The sequence below is a fragment of the Bos grunniens genome, chromosome 20 (genome assembly GCF_055505025.1).
Source record: "Bos grunniens cultivar Pamir isolate PY7600 chromosome 20, Bosgru_T2T1.0, whole genome shotgun sequence".
Taxonomy (NCBI): Eukaryota; Metazoa; Chordata; class Mammalia; order Artiodactyla; family Bovidae; genus Bos; species Bos grunniens.
This window is the reverse complement of record NC_141184.1, coordinates 29,664,490-29,690,658: the sequence shown is the minus strand read 5'-3', so window position 1 is coordinate 29,690,658 and position 26,169 is coordinate 29,664,490. Positions and strand designations below refer to the sequence as shown.

Genomic DNA, 26,169 nt, shown 5'->3' with positions numbered 1-26,169 from the left:
AAATGGTACAGATGAACCTATTTGCAGGGCAGGAATAGAGAAGCAGACGTAGAGGGCAGACGTGTGGACGTGGGGAGATGGGGGGTGGGATGAATCGGGAGATTGGGATTGACATACATACGCTACCATCTGTAAAATAGATAGCTAGCAGGAACCTGCTCTATAGCACAGGGAGCTCAGCTCAGTGCTCTGTGATAACCCTAGATGGGTGGGATGTGGGTGGGTAGAGGGAGATTCAAGAGGGAGAGCGTATACTTATACCCCCTATAGACGTAAGTATATATATACATATGTCTATGTATACATAGAGCTGATTCACTTCATCATACAGCAGAAACTAACACAATATTGTCAAACAACTATACCCCTATTTTTAAAAGAAGAATCAAATACTGTATATTCATGATAACAATTCTGAATCAAGAAGAACTGGCTAAAATGCTCTTCCAGAGCATTAAATAATGTGCTAAAATTGACCATAAAATATATCGGTGAACTCACAGTTAAATAATACTCTAGTAGGAAGTAGATTTTACCATATGAAGGAAAGCAGGTTTGCACCAAAAGTGGACCAAAAATAAGAGAAAAATGGAAGGAAAAAAAAAAGAAGAAAAACATTGATTTGACAGCAACCACTTTCCACAGGACGTAACAGAGAGTAAACCTCTGGCTTCTCACAAAATCTGGGTCACAGGAGCTCAATGCGGTTTTTTTACGCACGACTTAGAGAAAAACCACCGGCATTACGGTTTCCATCAAGGAGGAACCACCAGGCAACAAGACTGGAAGCTCCAGACACACATGCCACTCCTGGAAAGGTATGTTCATGCAAGGAGGAGCCTGCACAAGGAAACTTGTACACAGAAGCCGGCAGCACAGAGACACTGCCCAAGGGTAGTGCAGGCTGCTCCCAGGGTGTACTGGGGGTGGGGGACCAGTTGTACACAGAGACAAGCCCCGAAATGTGCATTTGCATATGTTTGGGGGATGAGGGGGGAACAAAGTCATGTAAAGAAAGCAGTGCAGGTTGAGTAGGATTCCTCTGTCTTCTCCTCTTGTTTCACCCATAGGCAAGGCCTAGGGGAATTCTTTTGAAGATGTGTGAGTTAAATCGGGATCGTACCATGACAGTCTCTGTTTTTGTTCAGTGACTAGGGAGCAGAAATGTTTCCTTTTCTCTATTTTTGAATCTATGGAAATGAACACTCCATTTCTGAAAGATTTTTGTTAAACTATGTTTAAAATAATAGAAAAAATATTTTTGACCTTTACTTAGTTAACTTCTATGTAGTGGTTATGTGTCTGACAAAGCAAATTCAAGTCCTGGCTTTGCTTCTTACTAGCTGTGTGACTCCAAGCAAGTTGTTAATACCTTTTTTTTTTTAATGGAAAAACAGGCCATTTTAAAACCACGAATACCATTGTGGTGGAGAATATCAGTGTTGCATCTGAGGGACACCACTGGGGACCCCATTGTCTGCCAACTCCCCTCATTCTGGAGTCTCATGTTTGGTGGATGTCATGTCCTCTCTGATATCTATCTGACTAGTGGGGAGGAGGGGTAGAGGGTAAACCACCATGAAAGAGTACAGTAGGGGCCCCACCGGGCCTGCTGAAATTTACAGAGGCTGCCAAAGCAGCTCTTTACCTATGGGAGAACAACCCCTCCAAAGGGCATTTCTCTTTCTGGCTGTTGTCTCAGACTCTTACACTTTTTCAGTCTCAGTTTTGCCAAAGAAAAGACCAGGAAGTACACCAGTTACACTCCAAGGGACTGGCCCAGTTCATTTCCTATCGATTCCTATTGGTTCAGCCACATCTGGGTTCTCAGAGTAGAGCTCTTTAGAGGGTAGACTTGGCTGAGAGTGCTTCCTGGGTAAGGCTGAAGGGGACAGCCTCCTACTTTGTTTCTTGTCTTCTATGATGGGACCTAGAGAGCTGCCATGACACCCCACTCCAGTACTCTTGCCTGGAGAATCCCATGGACGGAGGAGCCTGGTAGGCTGCAGTCCATGGTGTCGCTAAGAGTCGGACACAACTGAGCGACTTCACTTTCACTTTCATGCATTGGAGAAGGAAATGGCAACCCACTCCGGTATTCTTGCCTGGAAAATCCCAGGGATGGGGGAGCCTGGTGGGCTGCCATCTATGGGGTCACACAGAGTCAGACACGACTGAAGCGACTTAGCAGCAGCAGCAGAGAGCCGCCACTTTCCCAAATTTGAGTTCTCTATCCTCTGCTTGTTCACAATCTTGAATGCTGCTGCCAGTCAGCAGAAGAGGCAGGCTTTCAGACCTAGTCATGCCCAGTCTCCAGCTCCTACCATGAACACACATGTGAGAATCAATACTGCCCAGATCCTTCCTTTTCCTTGCATGGTGGAGAGTGTCTGGTGGTCACCATGACTCTGTTCAGTCCTAGAACCCATATCTGTTGACCTGGTCATCCTTGGTCTTAACCCCATGGCCTTGGCCTGGGAAGAATCCATTTTGCTACAGTGTGAAGCCAGACTCCTTTGGTGCTGGCCAAGGTGCTGATTGTGTGGGTGGCACAACACAAAGTCTTCTGCAAATGCAAGGGAATGGAGCAGAACACCCTGTTCTGATGGAATGACTACTTGTAGTAGTAGTCAGTAACTTGTAGCAAGTAACTTGCTACTTAGGAGGGGCCATCATAACTATGCTTCCACATATCCTCTGCTGACCCACCAGCTGGGGTTGGGGATGGAGAGTAGGGGATAGGTGCTCTAAGAGCAGCACACTCAGCAAGAACGTGCAGTTTTATTTTGAGTAGAGGCACAGATGGGTTGGAGGATAAGAAGCTTGGAGTTAAGGTTCCTAGTCTGGAGGCCAGGGTGTGCCTCTGGAGCTAGTTTGAGGAAGGAGCGAGATGGGTGGGAAGTCCATAGGCTCTGCCAAGGCAGCAGGAAAGGTTAGGGGATGAGAGAAAGGCAGAGATGGGGAACAGGATGCGAGGATGGAGCCAGTAGGGTTTAAGCCTGGACTACAGCAGAAAGGTCCATAGTAAGTGAGAGGAACATCAAGGCCAGAGGGGAGAATTGACAAGGAGGAGAGTACTAGAGGATGCAATATCATGATGACAGAAGGTCCTGGAGAGAGCGGTATTGAGGAAAGTGTTCCCTGTCTCTGTAAACGCATTATAGTTATCTGAACTGTCACATTATAAGCAAAAGTCTTGTTTTCAAGGAGTTTACAATTTAGTCGATGATGCATCATATTCCCTCAACAGAAGGTTAAGTAAAAACTCAAGTAGCACAGGGTAAAGTGACCAATAAGTGGTATCCAGAATGAATGAGAGTTCTAATCAGGGAGCGTTCAGATTGGAGGAGAGGACAAGGAGAAACTGGAATCCGATTTGAATCTTGAAGGAGAGGGCAGGCTTTGGAGAGGAAGAGGTCAGGGGATGGGTGTGTCAGATAGGAAGACTGTACCAGGGTCAGCAGTAGTAAGAGGCAGCTTTCCGTTGAGTGAGCTGTGTTATCAGGAAAAATACGGCAGGCAGGCCAGGGCTGGCCCCTCTGTAAAGGGGGCAAGTGGAAGATGCCTGAAGGACAGCAAGGAGGCTGCGCAATGTACTCTCCCAAGGACACGGAGGAGAGAAGACTGTCAATACATAATGGGCCAGAGTTCAGCTATGCCGAATCACCTTAAATATTAGCGGTATTACTGACCTAGGGGATTACACTGCAACCAGATACAATATGTAAAATTAACACACATAAAACCATCAGAAAAAGGAGGGTAGTCAGTCTTTAAAACCTAGAAACTGATATTTGGCCATCCCCATAAAACTCTTGTCAAGAAGAAGGGAGTTTTACCCAAATGATTTATAGTCTTTTGGCTTCATAGGTAAGAATATAGCATGGGGAAATGCCAGCATCAAAGGGCTTGAGTAGATATTCAGTTAGATGAATAAATAAATGGACCAATGATCTTATTAAATATTCAACTAATCTGATTCTTCTTCTCTTTCTGACTCACCAATCAGTCTTTTGATTGTAACTTAACATTCCTTTTAGATTTGCCTGCAGAGAGGTAATTACTGATTGTAGACATTTTAGGTATTCTAGTCTTTCCAGGTGGCTCAGTGGTAAAGAATCTGCCTACCAATGCAGGTGACTCAGGAGATGTGGGTTTGATCCCTGCATCAGGAAGATCCCCTGGAGTAGGAAATGGCAAACCACTCAGTATTCTTGCCTGGAAATCCATGAACAGTGGTGCCTGGAGGGCTACAGCCCACAAGGTCTCAAAGAGCTGGACATGACTGAATGACGAAGCATGCACAATCTCCATAATAAGAATTTCTTGCCATAAGATAAAAAACTGGCATTCTGGTTTTCTGCATCATGATTCTGGCTAATGAGAAAGACACGCTTTTGGTTTCTGAGAGCTGACTACCAGACCCTAGACGGTCAATTTGCTGGCACAAAAGTCATCCTTGTGTAAGTTTTCTTGAGGACAACCTTGTCATGGTGGAGAAAGTGCTGTAAGGAGCATGATCATGGAAGATCTTAAATGCCCGTGTGACAAGTATGGAGTTTATTCTGTAGGTGCTTGGGTGTGGTTCAGGTCAACAAATACTTACTCAGCACTTGCTATGGGAAAGGCATTGCTCTGTGGGGAGGAAAACATCCATGAGCAGTCTGTGTGGAATCTACACTGTAGGGGGGAAGGCAGCTCCTCATAAAACCACTTATGATGGGTGTTGAGATGAAGGTATAAAGTGGTATTCAGGAGGGAAGTGGCAGTCACGCTGGGCCTTAAAGGTGGAGGATCATTTTTAACCTGCAAAGCTAAGAGAAAGGCCATTTTAGAATACGGGAGCCACGTAAGGGATGACTAAACCTTCCTTGTGCCTGAGGCAGGATGATGAATATGGGAGGTTGAGTGGAGCAGACATAACCTTGATCAATGGGCTATCCTCCAAGTAATGGAAGTTTATGAACAGGTGAATGATGCAAGTAGATTTTCTCTTTAGAAAAAAGTTAAAGGATCATGAATAATGAATTTCAAAAAGATATTTGGAAGGAGAGGTATAAATTATAAGACTGTCTTATGTATCAGGTGAAAGATGAGTCAGAAGTAAAGGGAATGTAGTAGGGGTGGAAAGAAAAGGGCAGGTTCTCAGCAGAGTTCTTAACTTATTATTGACTGGGGGATTCTTTCAGAAACTAACTGTGGCCAGCGATTTTTATTTTGGCTGGCCAAAACTTAATTGTGCTATTTCACTAACACTTTGTGGGTTACTGCATTCTATAGTTATACTTGTGTGGTGTGCTAAGTCACTTCAGTTGTGTCTGACTCTTTGCAACCTTATGGACCATAGCCCTTCCGGCTCCTCTCTCCATGGGACTCTCTAGGCAAGAATACTAGAGTGGATTCATGCCCTTCTCCAGGGGAATCTTCTGGACCCAGGATCCAACCCTGTCTCTAGTTCCCTGCATCGGCAGGTGGGTTCTTTACCACTAGCACCATCCGGGAAGACCTACATACTTGACAGACCTGCAAAGTCTTCTAATTTCTTGTGAGATGTCTCCAATCCACTCTTTTGTAGAGCATTCTCCAGCCCTTCGAGTTTAATTTTCACTCTCATTAGAATCAATCACTCAGATTTTTTTGTCTATTTATTTATTTATTTTTGGAAACCCTGCACAGCAAGACCTGTGGGATATTACTTCCCCAACCAGGGATCGAATCCATGTCCCCTGCATCCCTGCATTGGAAGCACAGCATCCTAACCACTGGACCACCAGGGAAGTCCCAGGTTTTTTTGTCTTTTTGTGGGTCTAATATTCACATCGTCTGAATCAGAACTATATTCTGAAGAACTATCTGAAGAACTATCATCTTCTGAGACATTAGTAAATATGTCACTTGGACAATCAGAGAAAGCATCTACATAATTTTCACCAAAAAAATCTTCACTCAACTGTTGGGGGCCAGAGTGAGGTACTCCACCCATGACAAAGGTCATGAGGAAGGAGGCTCGACATACGCAAAGGCGGGATCAAGCCTCAGGAGTCCCCGTGGAACTCCTCGAGCATCTACCCCCATTACCAGAGCCTGCCTACTTTACTACTTTGTGCTCTTACCTACACCTCTGACTTTACGGGGGGCTGTCCCCCACCACCTCTTTCGGAGAAGGAGTTAACCTAGAGCTCCAGTCAATAAAAACTCTTGGGTGTGACAAGAGTGTTTTAACCTACAAACTCCTCTGAAGGTTCTCTAGCCTGCCTGACAGGCTCGTCCGGCCACATGTGATTGCTCACAGCCTCCCAACCGTGAGAGGCACAAGATGCTTTAAACCCTCTAAAAACAGGTTCTTTAGAGAAGTTAGAACACTATAAGTATAAGTATAGTGGGCTAATTAGAAATTGTGTTGGTGAAGGGTTTTTCATTTGTTGAGCCAATGTTTGTTGCTAAGTCTCCACATCCCCTGCCCTTACACACATTAATGAATATATAGAATTAACCTTTGATATTAATCACGTTAGACCTTAGGCTAAGTAAATTCTTTCCTTAACTAAAACCCACTACACCCTCACCCTGTAGGAATGTAACTTTATTTGGGTGGCGTCTGTTTTGAGAATAATCAGCCCTGGAGAAATAAGTGTCCTGATTGACTGACCGCTGTCACAAGGAGAGGGTCGTAAATTGTCAGCAGGCCCCCCCTGGCCAGAAGATGATGTAACACCCCTAAGACCTCTGTATACATTTGTGTGAAGCACCTGACTTTAATAAAAGTCAGGACTGCTGTCCCCACGTGACTTTTGTATAACATCTCAGTGTATAAAAACAGACTCTGGAAAATAAAGAATTGGGATCAGTTTCTCGAAATACTGGTCTCCCCATGTCGCTCTCTCTCTCACTCTGGCTGAGTCTCCATCTGGAGCACGGAACCCACCATGCTTACTAATTATGCCTGGGCTTCTAAGATCCGACCGGGGAGGCCTCAGTGTCTCCTCTCCTTCGGGAGAACGGAAGGACGCCTGCGGCCTACGTAAGTGGTGCAAACTTCTTGTCTTGAAGTTTTATTGGTCTCCCGCGTAAACCAAGCTACTCAGCCTCTTTTCTCCACTGAATTTTCCTACTGAACTATCCTTATTCTATTACTCTTTATATCTTTAATTAATATCTAATTGAAGCTATTGTATCCTGATCCTCGCCTATGCCGTCTCTCCTTCGAATACCCTGGATCAGCCGGGGCAGGACCCCGGCACTCAACATCTTGTAATGTATCACTTTTGAGAATTTTATGTTTATAATATACAGAAGGTTGAAACAAAAGCCAAATGGAACAAAATGTGAATGATAATGACAACTGTAAGTTGTATAATGAATCCTTGGTCAGTTTTAAGCTCTAACAACTTCATATAGTAATGTCAATTGTATAATTCTCTAAAAATGTATTGATACATCTCTGGCCAGTGAAGTTTGGGTAACAAAAGATATATTAATATGTCTCTGGTCAATCATGGTGGCCAAGGGGCTCCTCCTATAAGTCCCATGAGTGAACTAAGGGGATGCACAAATCTCAAATTTGTGTGTCAGATTTTGTGGAAATGCAAGTGTGAATTTAACTGGGGAGAGGATTCTTTTAGACTGCATCCCCCAACAAGCAGATGTCAAGATCCTTTTAAACATTTAAGAATTTTCTTTTGCAAAATTCCTGTGGGAGAAAATGGGGAGGGACCTGGGAGAGGCTGGGAGAACCTTCAGAGAGGGAAGGAAGGAAGTTCTGGTAGAATCCTTTTAGAATGCTATTCCATCTAAGGAAGGTTCAAAAAAAGCTGTAGAGGGATCTTCCAGCCAAATTACTCAGAGGAGTCGCTTGTCTCTCAGGAATGGCTGTGCCTTAGTATTCCTGCTGTGTTTAGTAATTGTCTGGGAACAGCCAGTCAGAGGCACAGCTGGGATGCAAAGGCAGCAGCTCTGCTTTTAAGCACAGCAATCAGGGTGCCCAGTCAATGATGCTCCCTGCAACTGGAGGTCTGAGAGCCCTGGTCTCACGACCACCACAGGGGCACACGACCTTTATCGGATGCCCAAAGTGGCTCATGACCAATATGCGGTTAAAACATCACCTTCCTAGAAACTATTGAGGTTATATATAGTGACCAACATAGGCAAATAGTTTTCTGTGTATCTAGGCGAATGAGGGTGCCTTTGCCTACAGCACGGTGTGTGGAATGAGACAGAGTATAAGAAAATGTGCTTTGTTTCTTCCATGTTGGGTTTGAGGTGCTGGTGGGAGAACCCATTAAATAGCTGCCAGGCAAGTGGGAGCAAGATGGCACAGTCAAAGCTGCAACTCTGTGGAAGAGAGCATTCATGGAGAAACTGAGGGGTCAGCGGCAACAGTAGACATGAGTAAGCTTCCCTCAGGAAGAGGGAGATTGAGCTGAGCAGAGGGTCAAGCATCTGTCTGCAAGGGGGCAGTGGGACATGGCAGAGCCAGTATGTTGCTGAGAGAAGAGAGGGTAAGGGTGGGAAGCGATCCAAACGGGATCATCACTAGAGCACTTATATCCTAAAAGCAGTGAGGACAGGATCTAAAAAACCCCAGGGTTGTCAGAAATGCCAAAGGCTTGCAGAATATCAAGTAGGGAGCAGTCCAAGAAAGATGACAATATTTTAAGGATCAAAGAATCATGAAACGGAGACCTCATCTTATCACTGTATTACCTCTGTGTTTGCAATCTCCCTGCATCTTCATGAAGGACTCTTTACTATGTTCAATTTTTTCTCAACCTCAAATCAGGAAATGTATGGGGTGGGGGGTAGGAAGGAGGCTGGAAGAATCGGGGTCAGTCACAAAGAAACAAATGGTGCTTCTTCAGACAGGTCTTAGACATTCTTTCTCTCTTTCTATATCTTGAGAAGTTGTCATCCAAATCCCACAACACAAAAACTAAACAATACCTAACACTTGTTATGGTAAATATTTTAGACCTATTGCATATTTATTTTGAAAGCTTACCATAGCATATATAGATGATAGGTATCATCTCGTACTGAATTCATTGTTGAAAAACAAGTTTTCTAGGATGAGGATATTTTCCCCTGTGTAGTGTGAGAACTGGAAATGTGTACTATTGTCTGATTGTTGAGAGACGCTTCTCAGTGCCAGTTATTTTTAAAATATCTATTTATTTATTATGTGACTGCTTTGGGGCTTAGTCGTGGCACACAGGCTTCTCCAGCTGTGGCATGTGGGCTTAGCTGCCCTGCAGCGTGTGGGAACTCAGTTCTCCAATCAGGTATTAAACCCATGTCCCCAGCATTGGAAGGCAACTTCTTAACCACTAAACCTCCAGGGAAGTCCCTCAGAGCCAGGTATTGATCCATGTTATTTGATGACTAAGACTGCCATTCCTGTAGAGAGTAAGCATATGGAAAATTGATTCAAGACTTGTCCATTTGATCAGCATATCCTGTCCTTTGCAAAATGGTACTGTTGATTTTCTCCACTAGGTTACTCGTGCCCTGTCTATAAAGATCCAGATGACTTATCTACTTGATTTTTGTTCTAGGAATATTTTGTCCCCAGTGTGAAATTTATAGTTTTAACTTATTAGAAAATGCAGACTTGTAATATAGCGCACTTCCCTTTCCCTCTTATTACAGAGCGTTACTCTATACTTAATTATAGTAATAGATTCCTAGTAAGATGACTTCTAGAGAAGTACCTGGTTAATGTATACTTGCTGAACGACTGAATGAATGGATTAGCTCCTTTTGACCAGCTCAGTTCTATTTCTGATGTAAATGTCATATTTCACATTGTGCTTCAGCTTGTAAATTACTTTGGGTTATCTTGGAAGTAGACGGAGAATGAATCTTGAATTCAATCTACAAAACAAAGAAGCAAGCTGCACCTGTGATAAAAAAAAAAAAGAACAAGACAATGAGTTTCTCTGATTTTTGTCACAGCTTAGCATAATAATGTAATCTACAAGAGCACAACCAATGTGGGTTTCATCTTTATGGTAGGTCAAGAAGAAAAATCACCATTTCACCATTTTTAGTTAATACTTTGAGCTGGTTCAAGGAAACAAGGTCATAGGAGGAGTGTGGTCTTTAAAGTCAGACAGATTATATAAAACTTACTGATGTTGTGACCTTGGAGAGCTAAATAGCTTCTCTGAATCTCATATTCTTTGCAAAAATGAAGCAATAAGACCTCATATCTTCTAGGGTGGTGTATGAGTTAAGTGAGATAAAATATGTGAAGCCCTGGAATATGACCTGACAATGTTAAGTGTTTAGAGGACTTCAAATTGCTCCCTCCCTTTCCTGTAAGCATCACCACAAGTGAAAATGCAATTATGGGAGAAGAAAGGCAATTAAGGAACACTCAATTTTCCTAGCTTTTATAAATCAAGAACATATTTATGAGCTATATTATAGTGCGTGGAAAAAACGAAAACAACAAAACACAAAAACCAGGCACAAGATCTCGGGGTTCTCTTGTATTATCATAACTGTAAAAGGCATTTTTCATTGGCCATTTAAAACCTGGTGTTCCTGAGGCCTGTGAGGAAGTGCACAGATCACTCACTCTGCTTCAGGTATTGACATTCCTGTGAAGAAGAGATATTTCCTATAGGATTATTACTCATCATGACTGAAGTTCAATAGATAAATTAAAAACCCAGCCACTCCTCAGCTCCGGAAGTGACTCACTGCTCAAGGAATGCTCTCTGTTTACTTCAAGATGGGCTTAAAGAGGCCCTGAATCAGAATTGCTCCTTGTCAAGGGGGCCTCTGGACCGTTACCAGAAGAAATTGTGGGTTGTCTCGTAGAACTGCAAAGGCATTTGGCTGAGTGCTTTCTGGAGCTTGTCCTGCAAATTCCTGTAATTTAGACCAGGTCACTTGTTATCCATTTTAGTTGACTGAACAGTTTGAATCACCAGTGTGAAAAGCAACTGATGCCACAGTTAGCAGAGACCTTCCAAGAATGTGCTATTGCCATTCTGGTCATGTGCAAGTGGGGCCATGAACTACATACAGCAAACTTTTTACTTTGCAGAACACACACACACACGCACAATTGGTTTAAGAATAATAGTGGTTCAATAACCAAAATCAAATAATCTGAATTCAGTTTAAGCATTTGAATTTTAAAATGTCTCTGAGTAGACCTTTTTCCAGAGAAGACATACAGATGGTCAACAAGCACAGGAAAAGACGCTCAAATCACTAATTATTAGGGAATGCAAATCAAACCACACCACCTCACACATGTTAGAACGGTTAATGTAGAAAAGACAAGAAATAACAAATGTTGGAGAGGATGTGGAGAAATGGGAACACTTGTACACTGTTGGTGGGAATGTAAATTGGTATAGCTACTATGGAGAAGAGTATGGATATTCCTCAAAAAATTAAAAATAGAACTACCATGTGATCCAGCAATTCCACTTCTGGAACTATATCTGAAGATCATGAAAACAATGATTTGAAAAGATACATGCACCCCTATGTTCATTGTTGCATTCTTTATAATAGCCAAGATATGCAAATAACCTAAGTGTCCATCAATGGATGACTGGATAAAGAATGTGTGGTGTATATACATAATGAAATACTACTCAGCCATAAAAAAGAATTATATCCTGCCATTTGCAACAACATGGATGGACCTTAACTGTATTATGCTAATTGAAATGTCAGATGGATAAAGACAAATGCCACCTGATTTCACTCCTGTGTGGAATTTAAAAACAAAACAAACAATAACAGCAGCAAAAGCCAAACTTGGAGATACAGAGCTCAGATTACCTGTTACCAGGAAGGAAGGTACTTGGGAGGTGAATAAAGTAGGTGAAGTGAGTCAACTGTATCGTGATGGATGGTAACTAGACTTGTGGTGGTGATTACTTTGTAGTGTATTCAGATGTCAAATTATAGTGCTGTACATTCCCTGGTAGCTCAGCTAGTAAAGAATCTGCCTGCAATGTGGGAGACCTGAGATCGATCCTTGTGTTGGGAAGATCCCCTGGAGAAGGGACTGGCAACCCACTCCAGTATACTTGCCTGGAGAATCCCTGTGGACAGAGGAGCCTGGAGGGCTACAGTTCATGGGGTTACAAAGTGCTGGACGTGACTAAGTAACCAAGTGTGCATGAGAACTTGAGGGCTGCCCTGGTGGCTCAGTGGTGAAGAAGCGGTCTGCCAATGCAGGAGATGCAGGTTCAATCCCTGGGTCAGAAGATCCCCTGGAGAAGGAAATGGCAATGTACAGCAGTATACTTGCCTGGAGAATCCCCATGGATAGAGGAGCCTGGTGGGCTACAGTCCTTGGGGTTGCAAAGAGTTGGACACAACTAAGAGACTAAGTGACACCTGAAATTTATATAAGAAAAGAATAATTAGTGGTTATTGTAAAAACAGCCTTAGAGTGAGAATGTGAAAAAAAAAAAAAAAGAATTTAAGCCTGAATGGAAAATACTCCAACTAACTGCAAGCAAACACTTTTTAAACTCTAACAGGTCCCCAGCCTTGTTTTAGTATTTTTGGCATTCTTTTTAGATTGATTAGAGCTTAAACAGTTCAGTGTTGTTCTCTATCTTTGTTACCTTGCAGATGTTGTGTTCAGGTACTTATTTTCCAGTTTGGCATTTCACTAATAGTCTGTTATTTTCCACCTAGGTCGCCCTGTGACAATCTCATGCAGAATTCCCTCCTATGTGGTCTCTTCTGTTCTAAATATGCCTTATTATCCATTAAAGAGTAATGAGATAATAGGAGCCATCCAGTGACTATAGGGGAATAAGTGCCCAGCAGAACGTTGTAAATAAGTAGTTGCTTTCTCCCCTGGAAGACCTTTAAAATATGTCCACACTGGAAATATTTTTAAGAAAGACCTTCACTTCGTCTTGCATCTATACAGTTCTCATAGGAGTTCTATTAACACTCTTCTTACCATGAATACATGTGGGTGTTTATAGAAGCAAGAAGGTGAACATGAAATGGTTTTCCCTTGTGCATATTTCATGCAGAGTATGAAGCACAAGTGTTAGTCATTCAGTGATGCCTGACTCTTTGCAACTCCATGGACTGCAGCCTACCAGGCTCCTCTGTCCATGGGATTTTTCAGGTAAGGCTACTGGAGGGGGTTGCCATTTTCTTCTCCAGGGGATCTTCCTGACCCAGGGATTGACCCGGGTCTCCTGCACTGCAGGCAGATTCTTCACCGACTGAGCTACAAGGGAAGCCCTAAAGTGACTGTATGAAGCACAAAGTGACTATAAATGCTAGATTTCTGTGGGGAGGCCAGCAGCTCAGCTCAGAGCTTTGGGGAAACAGTAGTTGAAGGCACAGGTGCTATGACGAACAGCTGGCTGCTGTTGTCACCAGGGGCAACAGTCACTTCCTGGGCTTTCATTGCAGGAAGAAAAAACTTCAAGTGCCCACTGGGGACCGTGTCCCTTAGTGTAGGAGGAATGAATCTGTGGCTCATTGAGCAGTGTTTAGTATGAGGAAAAAGGCAGGTTACCGGTTGGGCTGTCCACGTCCCATGCTGCTGCTTGGTACTTCACTCAGTTCAGTTCAATTGCTCAGTCGTGTACAACTCTGTGACCCCATGAATCGCAGCACGCCAGGCCTCTCTGTCCATCACCAAGTCCTGGAGTTTACCCAAACTCATGTCCATCGAGTTGGTGATGCCATCTGACCATCCATCCTCTGTCGTCCCCTTCTCCTCCTGACCTCAACCTTTCCCAGCATCAGGGTCTTTTTGAACCAGTCAGCTCTTTGCATCAGGTGGCTGAAGTATTGGAGTTTCAGCTTCAACATCAGTCCTTCCAATGAACACCCAGGACTGATCTCCTTTAGGATGGACTGGTTGAATTTCCCTGCAGTCCAAGGGACTCTCAAGAGTCTTCTCCAACACCACACTTCAAAAGCTTCAATTCTTCAGCACTCAGCTTTCTTCACAGTCCAACTCTCACATCCATACATGACCACTGGAAAAACCAAAGCCTTGACTAGATGGACCTTTGTTGGCAAAGTAATGTCTCTGCTTTTGAATATGCTATCTAGGTTGGTCATAACTTTCCTTCCAAGGAGTAAGCGTCTTTTAACTTCCTGGCTGCAATCACCACCTGCAGTGATTTTGGAGCCCAAGAAAATAAAGTCTGACACTGTTTCCACTGTTTCCCCATCTATTTCCCATGAAGTGATGGGACCAGATGCCATGATCTTAGTTTTCTGAATGTTGAGCTTTAAGCCAACTTTTTCACTCTCCTCTTTTACTTTCATCAAAAGATTTTTTAGTTCCTCTTCACTTTCTGCAATAAGGGTGGTGTCATCTGGTTATCTGAGGTTATTGATATTTCTCCCGGCAATCTGATTCCAGCTTGTGCTTCTTCCAGCCCAGTGTTTCTCATGCAGAGTTCCAAAGAATAGCAAGGAGAGATAAGAAAGCCCTCCTCAGCGATCAATGCAAAGAAATAGAGGAAAACAATAGAATGGGAAAGACTAGAGATCTCTTCAAGAAAATTAGAGATACCAAGGGAACATTTCATGCAAAGATGGGCTCAATAAAGGACAGAAATGGTATGGACCTAACAGAAGCAGAAGATATTAAGAAGAGGTGGCAAGAATACACAGAAGAACTGTACAAAAAAGATCTTCACGACCCAGATAATCACGATGGTGTGATCACTCACCTAGAGCCAGACATCCTGGAATGTGAAGTCAAGTGGGCCTTAGAAAGCATCACTACGAACAAAGCTAGTAGAGGTGAAGGAATTCCAGTTGAGCTCTTTCAAATTCTGAAAGATGATGCTGTGAAAGTGCTGCACTCAATATGCCAGCAAATTTGGAAAACTCAGCAGTGGCCACAGGACTGGAAAAGGTCAGTTTTCATTCCAATCCCAAAGAAAGGCAATGCCAAAGAATGCTCAAACTACCACGCAATTGCACTCATCTCACATGCTAGTAAAGTAATGCTCAAAATTCTCCAAGCCAGGCTTCAGCAATATGTGAATCGTGAACTTCCTGATGTTCAAGCTGGTTTTAGAAAAGGCAGAAGAATCAGAGATCAAATTGCGAACATCCTCTGGATCATCAAAAAAGCAAGAGAGTTCCAGAAAAACATCTATTTCTGCTTTATTGACTATGCCAATGCCTTTGACTGCGTGGATCACAATATACAGTGGAAAATTCTGAAAGAGATGGGCATACCAGACCACCTGACCTGCCTCTTGAGAAGCCTATATGCAGGTCAGGAAGCAACAGTTAGAACTGGACATGGAACAACAGACTGGTTCCAAATAGGAAAAGGAGTACGTCAAGGCTGTATATTGTCACCCTGCTTATTTAACTTATATGCAGAGTACATCATGAGAAACTCAGGGCTGGAAGAAGCACAAACTAGTACTTCACTAGAGCAGGAAATAAAACAATTCACCATGATTCTGGATCCCACCCCTTTGTTACTCTGCTCAGATCTCTCATGGAGTTTTGCCACATTATCTCTGGCATTCTCTGACCTCTCTGCTCCATGGTCATCATCCAACCTTCAGATTCTTTCTTAGGTAAACTTGTGAAATGGAGGTTGGAAATTGGAACAAGATTATAGTTCTAGAGACTTTAAAAATAATTATTCAGAAAATTTCTTACATCTCCTGTATCATCTGAGTGTCATGGGAATTCAAATTTAGAGATTAGCTTCTCCTAAGATCAGACCCAATGTTCATGTTGCCGTAGTAACATTGCTAATGAAAGAGAAAGTTTCCATGAGACCCATTTGTCAAACTCTGTTCCAGTCACAAGGGCTGGATTTATAAGCTCCATAGACTACTTCAACTCTGTTCCTCCTCTGCAGATCCATATATTATTTCACAGGCAGGCACCAAACTATGCAGCTGGATTAAAAATTAATGAAATACTAGGATTGATAGGCTGACTACCTCAAACAAATTAAAAGATCATAGTCATCATTGGACATAGACAATGCAGGGTGCATCAGGATATATTGTCAAGTATGCACTTCAGTTTTAAGAAGAAAGATTGAGCACACATCTGCCTTTTGACATTTCTCCAAAACCATTGTGGAAAAAGATATATAGAAGTAGTTAACCCATAGTGACAAGACCAAGATAAGGGCAAGGAAAGGTGTGTCACCAATGGGTCAGAAATTTCAATGAGTTTCTGGGAGACAGAAAAAGAATGAAAGTGTGTCGAGGGAATAAAGGCTACAACATGCTGTGGAAAACAGAGGTGCCAGTGGGAGGCAACAACCTTGCAGAGACTGTAGACTCTACATCAAATGAAAGTGTTAGTTGTTCAGTTGTGTCTGACTCTTTGTGATCCCAGGGACTGTAGTCCACCAGGTTTCTCTGTTCATGAAATTCTCCAGGCAAGAATACTGGAATGGGTAGCCATTCCCTTCTCCAGGGGATCTTCTTGATCCAAGGATTGAACCCTGATCTCCTGCATTACAGGCAGATTCTTTACCATCTGAGTCACCAGGGAAGCCAAGAATCTGCCTGCAATGTGGGAAATCTGGGTTCGATCTCTGGGTGGAGAAGGGATCCATTCCAGTATTCTTGCCTGGAGAATTCCATGGACAGAGGAGCTTGGCAGGCTACAGTCCATGGGGTCACAAAGAGTTGTACACGACTGAGTGACTCACACTTTCTACATCAAACAGTGGGATAAACAGGCGTGAAGGCACTACTCAAAGATAAGCTGATGGAAGAACTGCACAGTTGGGTCTCCCGACTCTGTATGCAGAACAGCAAGAGGCCTAGGACTTATCTGTAAGCCAAACCAATCTACCAATCAACCAACCAACCAACCAATCATCCAGTCCACCTACCCACCAACCAATCATCAACCAATCAACAAAAATAGAAGGATGCTTTCTAAAACAAATATGAACTTTGAGAAAAAGTCACGGTCCCAGCTCTGTGTTGGTGCCTAAATTAGGCCATTCTTTATTCTACCTGTCATAGACCTACAGCCTAACACAGATTGCCCCTTCACCCATTCCAAATTAAAACAGTCAACTGGCATGCATCATCCATGTTAGCAAGTTTGTCAATCAGAATTCCCTTAAAAAAGGAGAGGGCCTTTGGGATACAGATCTACATACACAACAGTAGGGGCTTCCCAGGTAACTCAGTGGTGAATCTGCCTGCTCATACTGGAGACACAGAAGATTCAGGTTGGTTGGCCAGGAAGATCCCCTGGAGTAGGAAATGGCAACCACTCCCGTATTCTTGCCTGGAAAATTCCATGGACAGAAGAGTCTGGTGGGCTACAGTCTATAGGGTCACAAAGAGTTGGACAATACTGAGCAACTAAGTACACACACACACACACACACACACAACAGTAGAGGAAGGTCACACCAGCTTTTCTGGTTTCTGCTCTTGAATATGAATGAACTTCATCAGTCATAGGACAAAACCCAACCATACAGAAAAGAAGGACCAAGAGATAGTCTGTATTAGCTGAGATGCATTCAACTGCAAGTAACAGAAAGTCCAGCTAAAATGGACTTGAACAAGGAGGACATATATTTTCTCATCTAAATAAAAGGCTGGAGATGGAGCATTCCTAAATGGAGTAGCTCAGCACTGTCATCAAGGACTTGGGATTTTCATCTTTGGTCCACTATCCTTAGTATGTTCCTCATGATTACAGATGGCAGTAGGTATTACATGAAGGAGATTGCTTAAAAAAATTTTTTTTTTACCATGTGCCACTATAATTAGTGAGAATATAATTCCCATAAATGTCCCAGGAGCTCTTCCTTACAGTCACATTGGATCTCAGAAATTGGGTCTCATGCCTATGCCTATAAAATCATTAGAAATGGGAATGAGACTATTGTGAATGGCCTAGGCCAGGGTTTCTCACCTTTCACACTACTGACATTTTGGACCAGATAATTTTTGGTTGTGAGGAGTGGTTCTGTGTATTGTAGACTGTCTAGCAGCATCCCTGCAAAGTCATAAACCATTCTGGAGGGGCACCTTCTTAACCAGTCGCTAGTAGGCCATTGAAGATAATGGTCAGCAGCGAGTCTTATAGAGATCAAAACCAAGGGCAGAAGAACTCACATAGAAAGCAGAGTCAAGACTGACCTTGCTAAAGTGGGGTTTGATGTGTGTAGTAGAACAGTAACATCGCTATACTTCCTAGTCTACCATTTCCCAAATGGGTGGGTATTTGTTCTGTTTTATTTTTGTAGCTTGCTGGTTTTGTTTTTTGTTTTTCAGTTATCCTATTTCTTCTTCTCCATTGTTTCTTAGCATAGACCACCTGACTTCAAGGAGAACCATCTACACTCGGCAGAGGACAAGCCATCACTCAGAAATTCTGACCTTCAAGGTTGTGCAGCAGTGGAATGAGATTCTGTGGGTGTTTCCCTTGGTGATACGGTGAGTGTGTTCTCTAGTGTATGTGGATGTTGAGGAGCCAAAGGGAAGACTTTGGAGGACATTACAAATTGGGTTATACCTCTATTTCCAACCTCCTGCACTCTTCTCTGTCTTTCCATAGAGGCTGTAAGTGTACGTACTTACCCAGTCACCCACGTAGCTTGTGGGAGCCACATGACACAGCTCTGACCAATAAGACATAATAAGACATAAACAGAAGTTCAGGGAGAGACCAACTCTAGGGAAACATTTGCTTTATTGATTAAGGAAACAGATGCAACTGGTCCCAGTCCTTTCTTCCTGTCTCCACTTCTTCCCTCCTGGTTCATGAAGGTGATTCCTGAAACCAGTTATCTTGAAGCCTTGAAACAACAAGCCAAATGCTAAGGATGGTACAGTGGGTGAACAGAGTCTAGGTCTTCCATACCACTATTATCCACTTATGAATTGACTATCTCTCAAATTATCAGTACTCGAGTAACTTATGTCAAGTATATTTGAGTCATTATAAGTCAGGTATTTTATCACTTGAAACTGAATAGCAAAGGATTAATAGAGTGAAAGAGGAAGACAGAAATGAAAGACAGAGATGCAAATAGACTCTCCTTGCAGCTGCTGCTGCTCCTAAGTTGCTTCAGTCGTGTCCAACTCTGTGTGACCCCATAGACAGCAGCCCACCAGGCTCCCCTGTCCCTGGGATTCTCCAGGCAAGAACACTGGAGTGGGTTGCCATTTCCTTCTCCAATGTATAAAAGTGAAAAGTGAAAGTGAAGTCGCTCAGTCGTGCCGACTCTTAGTTCACCCCACGGACTGCAGCCTTCCAGGCTCCTCTGTCCATGGGATTTTCCAGGCAAGAGTACTGGAGTGGTGTGCCATTGCCGAGACTCACCTTAGGTGCAATGAAATTGACTGATGCTGTCTTTGGAACCCCAGTCTATGGTACTATTTGGTAATTATCTGCCTACCCTCACTATTTTTTGCTTTTAATCCCAAGCTCTTCTCTGTATTAAATATCATGTATCAGGCTGAGACGTTCTGGACTTATTAGTAGTGGATGGCTGACATAGCCACATGCACAAATCAAATCATTGGCTTTTGAGATTCTGAGTATGCATTTGAAATTCACTGTCTAGAAAGCCAAAAATTTCACCCAGCTTGCAAGAGCCGGGATTTTTGAGAAAGAATAAGTATTGAATTCTAAAAGATTGCCTTTGCATATACAAAGGGAAAAATCTCTGAAGGTATCAGGGACTAAAAGTGGGTGTGCCTGAAGTGAGGAAGGAGACTAGAGGTTTAGAGAGTAAGCAGGTACTTGGGAAGTTGCTTGTACTCTGCCCACCACCCTCTACCCCAGTCCTGGGTGAGAGGAGACAGGTTTGAGTAAGAGGAAGTAAGAGTGGAGGGGAGCAGTGCCTGCTTGTCTGCATTCAACTCCTGGGAGGCAGCAAGCTACCCTTACAGAAGTCCTCTCAATGCTCAAGAGAATGGTCCCTTAGCCATAAATTGGGAGTTACAGTGGGGCCGGCCAAGGCTGAGGGGGCCCGAGACAGCACTGCTGAGTTTCCTTTTTACTCAAAGTAATAGAAGAGAACCAGAAAACTGTCCATGAGTGAGAAGGGACCACAGCAGGGTTAAGATGGCTAGTGGAGAGATTTCCCTGGTGGTTCAGTGGTTAAGAATTCACCTTCCAATGCAGGGGACATGGGTTCAATCCCTGGTCAGGGAACTAAGATCCCACAATTGAGGGGCAACTAAGCCTATGGACCACAATTGCTGAGCTCATGCGTTCTAGAGCCTGTGCTCCCAACAAGAGAAGCCCGTGTGCCACAACTCGAGAGAGCTGGCACACCGCAACGAAGACCCAGTGCAGCCAAAAATAATTTTTTAAAAAAGAAAGAAATTATGTCTGAAAAAATATATTGTTGTTGTTTAGTCACTGAGTCTTGTCCAATCTTTGCAACCCCATGGACTGCAGCAAGCCAGGCTCCCCAGCCCTTCACTGTTTCCTGGAGTTTGCTCAGATTCACATCCATTGAGTCAGTGATGCTATCTAACCATCTCATCCTCTGCCGCCCCTTTCTCCTTAAAGCAGAAAGTGGAAAATACATATATATATATATTTTTTTAATTTTTTTTAAAGATGGTGAGTGGATCTGATGGGAGCTTTTATCAAAACTTGGGTGATACAAACCGTGTGGACTAGTAACCAGAAATCAGGTGGTGCCTTGATCAGTACAGTGGATGCCAGCACAGACGTCAGTGACCGAAGATAAGGACTCTCCAAAGAGGTCAGAGGTTATAATCACCAGTGGAAGCCGACCTGCTGTCAGTGTTTTAGCTCCACAGCGACCCTCCGGAAGTGACCTACCCTCCCATGAACTGTGAGTGGGAAGGGAGGAATTAAATCTGAACTTACAGAGTTTAAATGTAAAATAACTGAGTTTGCATGGAATTAATAATGATTGAAGTTTCTGCCAGCTAGCACAATAGGGTCTTTCAGTTAGAGAAAATAAAGTTAATCCTTTTTACGACCAAGAACATGGCTTTAGAAAATTGAACCTGTTACATAAGAAATTGAGGCATAAGTATATTATTTAAGGTAATTAAAGATAAACAAGCAAAGAAATAAAGATGATAATACATCACATAGTATAAAAAGAAAGAGCATAGTTATAAAAGTTAATTAATCCTCATCTTTCATTCCTGGAAGACAGTAGGCTAAATATAAATTTGATACATCCACAAATCTCATATTCATGTTATTTAGTATTTTGAAAGTAACAAATATAAGAATTAAAAAATAGTTAGGTTTTTCTTGGCAAAGGGACTAAGGGGAGGTAGGAGACTGTTTTCTTTCCATCATAAATTGTTCTTTGCTATTTGATTTTTTCTTACAACATACTTGTGTTACTGTGATATAGACTAGAAAAAAATTATTTATGAGCCTGAGTGCATTTGTGTTTTATGTTGTAGGCTAACATAATACTCACAGTATATGTTAGGCTGACAGAATATTCACAGTAAAGATGAAAGTATACTCAAGTGTTCTGAGAATATGGACTACCATACATTGCAAAGTGGCTTTGCAAGAATTCTGTAGGAATTCCTAGACTCTATGGGTGAATGGCAACCCACTCCAATATTCTTACCTGGGAAATCCCATGGACAGAGGAGCTTTGCAGGCTACAGTCAATGGAGTTCCAAAGGAATCGACCACAACTTAGTGCTAAACAAAAACAATAGGCAAATACAGGGCTTCCCAAGTGGTTCAGTGGTAAAGAATCCTTCTGCCAATGCAAGAGACAAAGGAGACGAAAGTTCTATGCCTGGTTGGGAAGATCTCCTGGAGGAGGAGATGGCAACCCACTCTAGTATTCTTGCCTGGAGAATCCCATGGACAGAAGAGCCTGGTGGACTATAGTCCATGGAGTTGCAAAGAGTTGGACACGACTGAACGACTAAGCATGCAAGCATGATGGGCAAATACAGCAACCACCAGACCAAAAGGATGGCCCTCAAGAGGCAAAAGAATAAGAGAAGGACAAACAGTGATTTGGAGACAGATCACATGGTGTCAAAGCAGTTGGAGCTGTGGAACATTGGAATGTAACAGTTGGATTGTTTTTTGTGAAATGCACTGGCATGACTTTTAAGGCTTACGCGTGCGCACAGACACACACACACACACACACACACACAGAGTGGGTTTAGCTTGTGCTCTTGGCCACTAATCATCGTCTTCTTCTCACGTAGCCCTTAGGGTCTTGAGAGCTCAATTAAAGCCCCCAGAAGCAAGCAAATCTGTGACACTCTGATCCCCCAACCTTGCCCTTGTCCTCTCAGAGGCAGAGGGCTGACAGGGGGTTATGCCTGAAATCAGTGGTCATTTGACCCATGCCAAAACATAAGGTCCCTGGAGCAAAAGGCTATGACTTGACAGGGATCTAGGAAACAGCCTGCAATTCCTTTTAGTATTGTCTAGCACATCATCCCTGTGTAATAACATTGAGACCACTTTTTGTTTTTAAGTCTGAATGATTTCTGTATCAATAACTGTGACCAACAACCTTCATTATCTCTTGGGCTGATGGAACCCTGGAGTAGAAATACATTCTCAAACAATTTTCTCAGAGAGAGAAACATTCCAGTTGGATAATGGAAACAAAATTAAATAGTTAACAAACAGCAATTGCTTCAAACCAGTCAATCCCAAAGGAAATCAACCCTGAATATTCATTAGAAGGACTGATACTGAAGCCGAAGCTCCAATATTTTGGCCATCAGATACAAAGAACCGACTCACTGGAAAAGACCCTGATGCTGGGAAGGACTGAGGGCCGGAGGAGAAGGGGACAACAGAGGATGAGATGGTTGGATATCATCATTGATTCAATGGACATGAGTTTGAGCAGACTCTGGGAGATATTGAAGGACAGGGAAGCCTGGTATCCTGCAGTCCATGGGCTCGCAAAGAACTGGACATGAGTGAGTGACTGAAAAATGAAACAACAGTTGTAAAACACAGAATTTGCAAATAAAATGTAATGTAATGGAGGCTAATTACACTTTGCCCCTGCACTGTTCCTTTTTTGGCCATGTGACATGCAGGATCCTAGTTCCCTGACCAGAGATGGAACCTGTGCCCCCTGCAGTCAAAGTGTGGAGTTCTAACCACTGGACCCCCAAGGAATATCTACCTACATTGTGTTCTTCACCACTTTTTCAACTGTTTTAGGACTTACAGTTATCTTGTACTCAGAGATCGTTTAGAAATAAATGCAAGTACAGATAGATGTCTTTAGAGAAAAATAGAGACTAACCATGAGAGCACCTCGGAAGACATAAAAATAGTTCAGGTATTCTTCAGGCAGTGCATGCCAAGTAGCCTTTTCAACATGCTACCAACTTCACTCTCACGGCAAGTCTATGTTCTAGATTCCAAATCAATTCAAGTTGGTTTATTGATTGGTAACAGCAATTAGTAGGATTAGTCAAGCTTTTAAGCCTGAAAAAATTTCTCACATTATTTGAAGCAACTCTTGAAAATCAGAGCATGAACTAGATTTATTTTAAAAAATTGATTTTGACCCATGACACCAAGGCTATAATCATGCTATTCCACAACTATATTATGGATCTATCAAAGAACAATTCTATTTGTGTGGCCACAGAGAGGTGAATGGAAGCTTCTGACCTCTAACAGTGCAATTTTGCTTTCTCAATAACAGCATTCTGGAAGCACTGGGGGTAGATTGCTTTCCCTAGAATGCAATACCTGAAAACTGGCCATGGCTTTCTGGCTATTGGTCTGGCCACCTAGGGGAGGCCTTATTCACAGCTGACAATACAGAAAGAGGTTTAGTAAAAAAAATCAGACTCCATACACATATTTTATACCTACAAGAGGGTGCCTTTGTTGAAATTCAACCCTAGGCTGTTTAGTCAACTACACAGAAATACACCTAACCCTCTTCTATCACTGTGAATTCTTTCCTGAAATTCGTGCCGTTAAGTGAAAAGCTGCCACATGAAAAATATTTCCATTAGTTGTGAGGGATTCTGTTCTCAGTCAAGGTTCTCAAACAATGTTCTCAGAGACACCAATGTATCAATTGGATAATGAAAGCAATCATTTAATAAACAATTAGAAAACATATAAATAGAATTTGCAAATGAAATATAATGGAGGCTTATTACACATTTACATTACACTACTTTCTTCATCAATTTTTAACTATTTTAGGGCTCATGGTTATCTGGCACTCAGACTGCATTTAAAAAAATAAATTTAAGCACAGATAAAATCCTTTAGGGAAAAATAAAGGCTAAGTGAGAGAGCTTCCAAAGACATGGAAATAGTATAGGTACAACAGACTGAAGGTTAGTAGACGATACCACCTCTTCATTTCTCTTGCTCAGTATAGGTCCACAAAGCAAAACATCCAAACACGCACACAATTCAAATTGGTTCCAGATGATATTCTCTAACTAGAAACTGTTGGCCTGATAATTGATGTGTCTTTGCCGGAAAGGATAATTATCCTGAAAGGATAATTCTTATAGCACATTTATTTAGCCTGCTTTGTGACACAAAAGTCATTATGCTTTTGTATAATGGAAATGGAGTGTGGTTGGCAGAACAATGGTCCCCGCAAAGATGTCCATGTCTTATACCTCCAAATGTTTGACTATGTTACCTTTACATGACACAAGAGACTTTGAAGATGTGATGTGATTGGATCTTGAGATGGGAAGATTATTCTGGATTATCTGGGTAGGCCCAGGGTAATTGCAATAGGAAAAGGAGTATGTCAAGGCTGTATATTGTCACCCTGCTTATTTAACTTATATGCAGAGTACATCATGAGAAACACTGGACTGGAAGAAACACAAGCTGGAATCAAGATTGCCGGGAGAAATATCAATAACCTCAGATATGCAGATGACACCGCCCTTATTGCAGAAAGTGAAGAGGAACTGAAAAGCCTCTTGATGAAGGTGAAAGTGGAGAGTGAAAAAGTTGGCTTAAGCTCAACATTCAGAAAACAAAGATCATGGCATCCGGTCCCATCACTTCATGGGAAATAGATAGGGAAACAGTGGAAACAGTGTCAGACTTTATTTTTCTGGGCTCCAAAATCACTACAGATGGTGACTGCAGCCATGAAATTAAAAGATGCTTACTCCTTAGAAGGAAAGTTATGACCAACCTAGATAGCATATTCAAAAGCAGAGACATTACTTTGCCAACAAAGGTTCGTCTAGTCAAGGCTATGGTTTTTCCTGTGGTCATGTATGGATGTGAGAGTTGGACTGTGAAGAAGGCTGAGCGCCGAAGAATTGAAGCTTTTGAAGTGTGGTGTTGGAGAAGACTCTTGAGAGTCCCTTGGACTGCAAGGAGATCCAACCAGTCCATTTTGAAGGAGATCAGCCCTGGGATTTCTTTGGAAGGACTTATGCTAAAGCTGAAACTCCAGTACTTTGGCCACTTCATGCCAAGAGTTGACTCATTGGAAAAGACTCTGATGCTGGGAGGGACTGGGGGCAAGAGAAGAAGGGGACGACAGAGGATGAGATGGCTGGATGGCATCACTGACTTGATGGACATGAGTCTGAGTGAACTCCGGGAGTTGGTGATGGACAGGGGGGCCTGGCATGCTGCGATTCATGGGGTCGCAAAGAGTTGGACACGACTGAGCGACTGATCTGATCTGATCTTATAAGAGGGAGCCAGGAGGTCAAAGAAGCCGTGTGATGATGGAAGCAGAGGTCAAAGTGATACAGGAAGGGACCACTAGACCAGCATCACATAGATGGCCTCTAGAAGCTGGAAAAGGCTGGAGAATGGGGAAATGGATTCTCCCCTAGAGCCTGTAGAAGGAGCACAGTGCTTAGTCACTCAGTCGTGTCCAACTCTTTGTGATCTCATGAACTTAGCCAGCCAGGCTCCTCTGTCCATGGGGACTCTCCAGGCAAGAATGCTGGAGTGCACTGCCATGCCATTTTCTAGGGGATCTTCCCAACCCAGGGATTGAACCCAAATCTCCTGCATTGCAGGTGGATTCTTTACCCTCTGAGACACCAGGGAAGTCCATGAGATCATGTAGAGTTGAACACAACTGAGTGACTAACACACACACACACACACTCACTCAGTCGTGCCCAGCTCTTCTGCGACCCCATGAACTGTAGCCCACCAGGCTCCTCTGTCCATGGACTTCTCCAGGCAAGAATACTGGAGTGG

The 26,169-nt window shown here is 42.8% G+C and overlaps 1 long non-coding RNA gene across 2 annotated transcripts in view; it reads left to right on the top strand.

The window, feature by feature from the left end:
* LOC147350180 (uncharacterized) overlaps positions 1-20,858 on the top strand; it is a 29,628-nt gene extending 8,770 nt beyond the window's left edge. Inside the window, exons 1-3 of one of the 2 annotated variants that reach the window (XR_015149242.1) lie at positions 6,883-7,021; positions 18,297-18,425; positions 20,566-20,858. This is a non-coding gene — a long non-coding RNA (uncharacterized LOC147350180). Of the gene's footprint in view, positions 1-6,882; positions 7,022-18,296; positions 18,426-20,565 lie in introns of those variants that run through there. The other variant, XR_015149243.1, reaches the window with a different exon arrangement.
* The last annotated feature ends 5,311 nt before the right edge of the window (positions 20,859-26,169 follow it).